This window comes from Hyla sarda, chromosome 5 (assembly GCF_029499605.1).
Source record: "Hyla sarda isolate aHylSar1 chromosome 5, aHylSar1.hap1, whole genome shotgun sequence".
Taxonomy (NCBI): Eukaryota; Metazoa; Chordata; class Amphibia; order Anura; family Hylidae; genus Hyla; species Hyla sarda.
In genome coordinates, this window is record NC_079193.1 from 6,951,689 (window position 1) to 6,961,043 (window position 9,355).

The window sequence follows — 9,355 nt, forward strand, 5'->3', positions numbered from 1 at the left end:
ATCTGCAAGAACTCATCCATCTAGCTACCCGCATTGACATGCGTTTTTCTGAGCGACACCAAGAGCTCCGCCAGGAAAAAGACTTAGATCTCTGGGCACCTCTCTCACAGCATCCTTTGCAGTCTACGCCTGGGCCTCCCGCCGAGGAGGCCATGCAAGTGGATAAGTCTCGCCTGACCCAGGAAGAGAGGAATCGCCGTAGGGAAGAAAATCTCTGTCTTTACTGTGCCAGTACCGAGCATTTCTTGGTGGATTGCCCTATCCGTCCTCCACGTCTGGGAAACGCACGCACGCACCCAGCTCACGTGGGTGGGGCGTCTCTTGGTTCCAAATCTGCTCCTCCACGTCTCACGGTACCCGTGCGGATTTCTTCTTCAGCCAACTCCTCCCTCTCAGCCGTGGCCTGCTTGGACTCCGGTGCCTCTGGAAATTTTATTTTGGAGTCGTTTGTTAATAAATTCAGCATCCCGGTGACCCGTCTCGTCAAGCCGCTCTACATTTCCGCGGTCAACGGAGCCAGATTGGACTGCACCGTGCGTTACCGCACAGAGCCCCTCCTCATGTCTATTGGACCCCACCTTGAGAGGATTGAGTTCTTCATTCTCCCCAACTGTACCTCTGAGGTCCTCCTCGGTCTGCCTTGGCTCCGGCTTCATTCCCCCACCATTGATTGGACCACCGGGGAGATCAGGAACTGGGACTCTGCCTGCCACAGGAAGTGCCTCTCCCCCCCTCCCAGTCCCGTCAGGCAAGCCTCTGTGCCTCCCCATGGCCCCCGTCCTGGTGTCACACTGCCCCGTGCCAGGCCTCGCCCTCTGCCCTCCCTCCCCATTCCCACTCCTGCTGTACTGCCTGCCGTTGAGGAAACCCTCCATTCTTTCCCGGTGTCCTCATCCCAGGGGAGGCAGTTACCGGACAAAGAGAAGGGGAGACCTAAGGGGGGGGGTACTGTTACGCCTAGCGCTCCGGGTCCCCGCTCCTCCCCGGAGCGCTCACGGCGTCTTTCTCCCTGCAGCGCCCCGGTCAGTCCCGCTGACCGGGAGCGCTGCACTGTCTTGGCCGTTGGGGATGCGATTCGCACAGCGGGACGCGCCCGCTCGCGAATCGCATCCCAGGTCACTTACCCGTCCCGGTCCCCTGCTGTCATGTGCTGGCGCGCGCGGCTCCGCTCTCTAGGGCGCGCGCGCGCCAGCTCTCTGAGACTTAAAGGGCCAGTGCACCAATGATTGGTGCCTGGCCCAATTAGCTTAATTGGCTTCCACCTGCTCCCTGCCTTTATCTGACCTCCTCCCATGCACTTCCTTGCCGGATCTTGTTGCCTTGTGCCAGTGAAAGCGTTTAGTGTGTCCAAAGCCTGTGTACCTGAACTTCTGCTACCCATCCTGACTACGAACCTTGCCGCCTGCCCCCGACCTTCTGCTACGTCTGACCTTGCCTCTGCCTAGTCCTTCTGTCCCACGCCTTCTCAGCAGTCAGAGAGGTTGAGCCGTTGCTAGTGGATACGACCTGGTTGCTACTGCCGCAGCAAGACCATCCCGCTTTGCGGCGGGCTCTGGTGAATACCAGTAGCCTCTTAGAACCGGTCCACTAGCACGGTCCACGCCAATCCCTCGCTGACACAGAGGATCCACTACCTGGAAGCCGAATCGTGACAGTATCTAACATACAGAAAACCGGAGCTGTAAAAACAAGCAAGGAAACGATGCTAAGGCACAATAAGTAACAGTACTAGACCATCGCACTGAACAGACCTAGAGTAACTTATGTATGTGACAATGGCAAAATAACCTGCGAAGCAAGAGCGCTAACGTAACATATGCGTAACCTGGACGCTACATAATTAGCGCTAAAATCCACTACAGTTAACGTATCACAGAAAAACAATACCATGGTAACGTATGCGCAGGAAGCGATTGCTAGAAACCACAAATATGTGAGAAATAAAGAAGTACAACAACGAAAACTATAATAATGTGAGGGTGACGACGGACATAGCGCCAACGAATGCCAACAACTGTCACGATGCCGGCTGGCAGGAGGTGGATCCTCTGTGCCAGAGAGGGATTGGCGTGGACCGTGCTAGTGGACCGGTTCTAAGTCACTACTGGTATTCACCAGAGCCCGCCGCAAAGCGGGATGGTCTTGCTGCGTCGGTAGTAACCAGGTCGTATCCACTAGCAACGGCTCAACCTCTCTGACTGCTGAAGATAGGCGCGGTACAAGGGAGTAGACAGAAGCAAGGTCGGACGTAGCAGAAGGTCGGGGCAGGCAGCAAGGATCGTAGTCAGGGGCAACGGCAGGAGGTCTGGAACACAGGCTAGGAACACACTGGGAACGCTTTCACTAGGCACAAGGGCAACAAGATCCGGCGAGGGAGTGCAGGGGAAGTGAGGTATACATAGGGAGTGCACAGGTGAAGACACTAATTGGAACCACTGCGCCAATCAGTGGCGCAGTGGCCCTTTAAATCGCAGAGACCCGGCGCGCGCGCGCCCTAGGGAGCGGGGCCGCGCGCGCCGGGACAGGACCGAGGGAGAGCGAGTCAGGTACGGAAGCCGGGGTGCGCATCGCGAGCGGGCGCCACCCGCATCGCGAATCGCATCCCGGCTGGAGGCGGTATCGCAGCGCACCCGGTCAGTGGGTCTGACCGGGGCGCTGCCGTAGCGAGGATGTTGCGAGCGCTCCGGGGAGGAGCGGGGACCCGGAGCGCTCGGCGTAACAACAACGCTAAAGTGACAACTCTATAATAGCGAGTAAAATAGCAGCAATGTTAATATTATGGCAGAAAACAGCACCGCAACCAATGCTTAAGGGGTACTCCGCCCCTAGACATCTTATCCCCCATCCAAAGGATAATGGATAAGATGTCTGATAGTGGGGGGTCGTGCTGCTGGGGACCCCCACTATCTCGGCTGCAGCACCCCAGACATCCGGTGCACGGAGCGAACTTTACTCCATGCCAGATGACTGGCGATGCGGGAAAAAAGCTTGTGACGTCACGTCCGCACCCCGCTCGTGACATCATGGCCACACCCCCTCAATGCAAGTCTATTGGAGACTTGCATTGAGGGGGTGTGGCCATGGCATCACGAGCCTCCGATGCTGCACCCGATGCTCTAAACAAATGCCGGGTGCAGCAGGGAGATCACAGCTTCGACATAGAAGCACCGCAACGTATGCTCCAAAACTCTATAGTAACGTACCTGTAGTACCGTGTATGCCATGATGGAAAACCACCGCAACAAAAGCTAATCCACAACCGTTACCGAACAAAAGCTACCGCAAGAAACAATACCACTTTGCCTATCAACTATGAGAAACAAGCATAGATAATGTATACGTGGCCGCAAAGCGACGCAAAACACTTGGCACTGCAAAACCCACCAACGCTGTAGAAATGGATACTATGCTGCCAACGCTATGGTAATAATGCTGAAAATGCCATAGTAACAAACGCTACAGGGACAAAATCGGGGGTAACAAACCCTAAAGCAACATGTGCATGAAAACACTAACAAATGTGCGGTAACAATGTAACATAAGCGTGGAAAAATCTAAGGGGCGAAAAACTACTCACCATGCCATAAAAATAAACGCTACCTAACAAAAGCTGCAGTACACGAAAGGTGTCAACGCAGGATAGTCCGGATGGTGGATAAGCAGCCCCAAACAAGTTCCAAAGATATTCAAGCTGTCCTGCAGGCTCAAGGAGCATCAGTGTCAGCGCGAACTATCCGACAACATTAAATGAAATGAAACGCTATGGAGGAGACCCAGGAGGACCCCACTATGGAGGAGACCCAGGATGACCCCACTATGGAGGAGACACAGGAGGACCCCACTATGGAGGAGACCCAGGAGGACCCCACTATGGAGGAGACCCAGGAGGACCCCACTATGGAGGAGACCCAGGAGGACCCCACTATGGAGGAGACCCAGGAGGACCCCACTATGGAGGAGACCCAGGAGGACCCCACTATGGAGGAGACCCAGGAGGACCCCACTTTGGAGGAGACCCAGGAGGACCCCACTATGGAGGAGACCCAGGAGGACCCCCACTGTGGAGGAGACCCAGGAGGACCCCACTATGGAGGAGACCCAGGAGGACCCCACTATGGAGGAGACCCAGGAGGACCCCACTATGGAGGAGACCAAGGAGGACCCCACTATGGAGGAGACCCAGGAGGACCCCACTATGGAGGAAACCCAGGAGGACCCCACTATGGAGGAGACCCAGGAGGACCCCCACTATGGAGGAGACCCAGGAGGACCCCCACTGTGGAGGAGACCCAGGAGGACCCCACTATGGAGGAGACCCAGGAGGACCCCACTGCTGACACAGAAACATTTTACCAAAATGAACTTGAGTAACCAAAATCCTTCTTGGAAAACGTCTTGTGGACAGATGAGACCAAGATAGAGCTTTTTGGTAAAGCGCATCATTCTACTGTTTACCGAAAACAGAATGAGGCCTACAAAGAAAAGAACACAGAACCTACAGTGAAATATGGTGGAGGTCAGTGATGTTTTGGGTTGTTTTTAGTGTTGAGCGGCATAGGCCATATTCGAATTTGCGAATATTCGCGAATATATGGACGAATATTCGTCATATATTCGCGAATATTCGAGTTTTATTTTCGCACATGCAAATATTCGCACATGCGAAACATATGCGAAAATTTTCATATACGAAAACCTGTACAAGCACAAATTCGCATATGTGAACATTAGCATATGCAAATTTTCGCATATGCGAAAATTCGCACACCAGTCTCACACAGTAGTATTAGAGCATTCATTACACCACACAAGCTGGAAGCAGAGAGGGATGATCACTGTGATGTGTACTGTGAAAAAAAAAATACAAAAAAAAAAAAAATATTCGTAATTACGAATATATAGTGCTATATTCGCGAATATTCGCGAATTCGCGAATAAAATTCGTATTGCGAATATTCGCGAGCAACACTAGTTGTTTTGCTGCCTCTGGCACTGGGGGCCTTGAATGTGTACAAGACATCATGAAATCTGAGGATTACCAATGGATTTTGGGTCGCACTGTACAGCCCAGTGTCAGAAAGCTGGGTTTGTTTCCGAGATCTTGGGTATTCCAGCAGGACAATGACCCCAAACATACATCAAAAAGCCCCCAGAAATGGATGACAACAAAGCGCTGGAGAGTTCTGAAGTGTCAGCAATAAGTCCAGATCTAAATCCCATTGATCACCTGTGGAGAGATCTTATAATTACTGTTGGAAAAGGCGCCGTCCAATAAGAGACCTGGAGCAATTTGTAAAGGAAGAGTGGTCCAACATTCCCGCTGAGAGGTGTAAGAAGCTTATTGATGGTTATAGGAAGAGTGGTCCAACATTACGGCTGAGAGGTGTAAGAAGCTTATTGATGGTTATAGGAAGAGTGGTCCAACATTCCGGCTGAGAGGTGTAAGAAGCTTATTGATGGTTATAGGAAGACACTGGTTTCAGTTATTTTTTCCAAAGGTTGTGCAGCCAAATATTAAGTTAAGGCGCCAATAATTTTGTCCAGACCATTTTTGGAGTTTGGTGACATTATGTCCAATTTGCTTCCCCCCCCCCCCCTTTTTTTTTGGTTTAGTTCCAATACACACAAAGGGAATAAACATGTGTATAGCAAAACATTTGTTACTGCAATCCTTTTCTGTGAGAAATACTTCAATTTCAGCACTCTCCAAAGAAAAGGTGCCGGGTGCCTGCTGTTGTTGATCCGGGTCAATATTCACAGAGAAAGCGGTGGCTTTCTCTGTGAATATATATATATATATATATATATATATATATATAATCAAAAGGAACTTTGGCTGTACGGGCATGCTGGGAGTTGTAGTTTTGCAATAGCTGGAGGCGCCCTGGTTAGGAAACACTGTCACATGGAGCAAAATATCACAGCCACCCAACCACACTGCAGCACAGTCTCTCCACAACCGGATGGACGCCCCACTACTTCCTGTCAAACTAAAAATACCCAAAAATACCATGCAGCGAGGTTAATCGCATGTGAATCGCATCTTGGCGCATCCGTCCGTTTTACTTACTGTATTCTGCAGAAACACCACTAGATGTCGCTGTTTTACAATGATTACGGCTTTCTTAGATCACCACTAGGCGTCGCTGTCTTACAGTAACTGCGGCTATGTCCGGATCACCACTAGGCGCCGCTGTCTTACAGTAACTGCGGCTATGTCGGATCACCACTAGGTGTCGGTGTCTTATGGTAATTGCGGCTATGTCGGATCACCACTAGGTGTCGGTGTCTTACAGTAATTGCGGCTATGTCGGATCACCAATAGGCGCCGCTGTCTTACAGTAACTGCGGCTATGTCGGATCACCACTAGGTGTCGCTGTCTTACAGTAACTGCGGCTATGTCGGATCACCACTAGGCGTCGCTGTCTTACAGTAACTGCGGCTATGTCGGATCACCACTAGGTGCCGCTGTCTTACAGTAACTGCGGCTATGTCGGATCACCACTAGGTGTCGGTGTCTTACAGTAACTGCGGCTATGTCGGATCACCACTAGGCGCCGCTGTCTTACAGTAATTGCGGCTATGTCGGATCACCAATAGGCGCCGCTGTCTTACAGTAACTGCGGCTATTTCGGATCACCACTAGGCGTCGCTGTCTTACAGTAACTGCGGCTATGTCGGATCACCACTAGGCGTCGCTGTCTTACAGTAACTGCGGCTATGTCGGATCACCACTAGGTGTCGGTGTCTTATGGTAATTGCGGCTATGTCGGATCACCACTAGGCGTCGCTGTCTTACAGTAACTGCGCGCTTTCTGGGTTTCACCACTAGATGTCGCCGCCTGGAGTACCGCGATGCGCAGTCCCGGAGCTCCGGTAGGTGGCGCCTGCGGAGTGCGGGGGGAGGGGAGGAAATGATGCAGCCAGTTCCTCTGGGTCGGGAGCCATTATCCGCACGCTGCATGGACGGGCTGGAGCTCCGCGGGCTACCGTGACCGGGACACCGCCTGCCTCCCGCCATCCGCCGCACACCCTGACCGGGCGGAGCCCCACGTGTCCTCGCGGACTGTACGGTGAGTGCGGACAAAGGACGGAAAACCCGCGGCCGTGAGCGGGGGAGAGACTGTGGGGAAGCCCGGGAAAACGGGCGGAACAACGGGGAGGGGCAGAGCCGGGGCCCAGGAGGAGCGGGGACACTACAGGGACACTGAGGGGGGCACATGCCTTATACTGGGGGGGGACACGGGGGGCATGGAGGGGGGGACTGAGGGGGGGGCACATGCCTTATACTGAGGGGGGGGGGCACATGCCTTATACTGAGGGGGCATAGAGGGGGGGACTGAGGGGGGGGGCACATGCCTTATACTGAGGGGGGATCACTGGGGGGGACTGAGGGGGGGGGGGCACATGCCTTATACTGAGGGGGCATAGAGGGGGGGACTGAGGGGCACATGCCTTATACTGAGGGGGCACATGCCTTATACTGAGGACACAGGGGCATGAAGGGGGGACTGAGGGGGGGCACATGCCTCATACCAAGGGGGGGGGTCACTGAGGGGACACGGGGGACTGAGGGGGGCGCACATGCCTTATACGGGGGGGGGGGCATGGAGGAGGGGGGGGACATGCCTTATACTGAAGGGGGATCACTGAGGGGGACACGGGGGCATGGAGGGGGGGGGGGGGGACTGAGGGTGGGCGGCACATGCCTTATACTGAGAGGGGGGTCACTTAGGGGGCACAGGGACATGGAGGGGGGGGGACTGAGGGGGGCACATGCCTTACCCTGAGGGGGGGGGGGGGGGGGGGGGTCACTTAGGGGGCACATGCCTTATACTGGGGGGGGGGCATGGAGTGGGGTGACATGCCTTATTCTAGGGGGGAACTGAGGGGGCATATGCCTCATACTGGGGGGGGTCACTGGGGGGACGTGTCTCATACTGGGGGGGCGTGCTTCATACTGGGGTGGTCACTGGGGGGGGACATGCCTCATACCGGGGGGGGGGGTCACTTGGGGGAGGGACATGCCTCATACTGGGGGGGGGAGGGGGGTCACTGGGGGGGGGAGGGGGGTCACTGGGGGGGGACATGCCTCATACCGGGGGGGTCACTTGGGGGAGGGACATGCCTCATACTGGGGGGGGGAGGGGGGTCACTGGGGGGGGACATGCCTTATAAATATTGTGCTAGTGTTACGTGACCTTATAACCCAGCAATAACCTCACAATTTTTAACCCTTTAAAGGGAACCAATCATCAGATTTTACCCTATAGAACACTTGGCAAAGCGTTCTATAGGGTAAAATCTTTATTTTCACCATTCCCGGGGGACGCTCCTGCCCCAGGGATGGTGAAGATATGAAGTTATAAACTAGTCACCGCCGCTGTAAGTAGTCACCTGGGCGGGGCTCTTCTCATCTACTCCCCCTCTGCTCCGTCTGTTCAGTGAGCGGAACAATGACGCGGCCCATCAATCAAGCGGAGGGGGCGTCGCTGCCGGCCGAAGAACAGGAGTAGGTGAGAAGAGCCCCGCCCAGGTGACTACTAACGGCGGCGGTGACTAGTTTATAACTTCATATCTTCACCATCTCTGGGGGCAGGAGCTTTGCCAAGCGTTATATAGGGTAAAATCTGATTGGTTCATTAAAGGGGTACTCCGGTGAAAACCTTTTTTCTTTTAAATCAACTGGTGGCAGAAAGTTAAACATATTTGTAAATTACTTCTATTAAAAAATCTTAATCCTTCCTGTACTTATTAGCTGCAGAATACCACAGAGGAAATTCTTTTCTTTTTGGAATTCTCTCTGATGACATCACGAGCACAGTGCTCTCTGCTGACGTTATTATAATAATAACGCTTTATTTATTGTTGTCCTTAGTAGGATTTGAACCCAGTTAGCAGTGCTAACCACTGAGCCACCATGCTGCCCTTAGCATTCATCTGCTATGCACGGTTACTAAAATGGACAGAGATGTCAGCAGAGAGCACTGTGCTCGTGATGTCATCAGAGAGAATTCCAAAAAGAAAAGAATTTCCTCTGTAGTATTCTGCAGCTAATAAGTACAGGAAGGATTAAGATTTTTTAATAGAAGTAATTTACAAATATGTTTAACTTTCTGCCACCAGTTGATTTAAAAGAAAAAAGGTTTTCACCGGAGTACCCCTTTAAGGACATGTGCTGTACATTTATGGCTGTGAAGCCCCGGAGCAGCCGAGGACTGACCAGTAATGGCGGCCATCACCATCATACCGAGGGGTCATAGATCATGTGATCGGTGCCGATCAGGGCATCTATAGTGAAATCAGGGGTCCTGGTGTGGGTTATGGCACCCCATGGGGGAGGGGAGGGGGGGT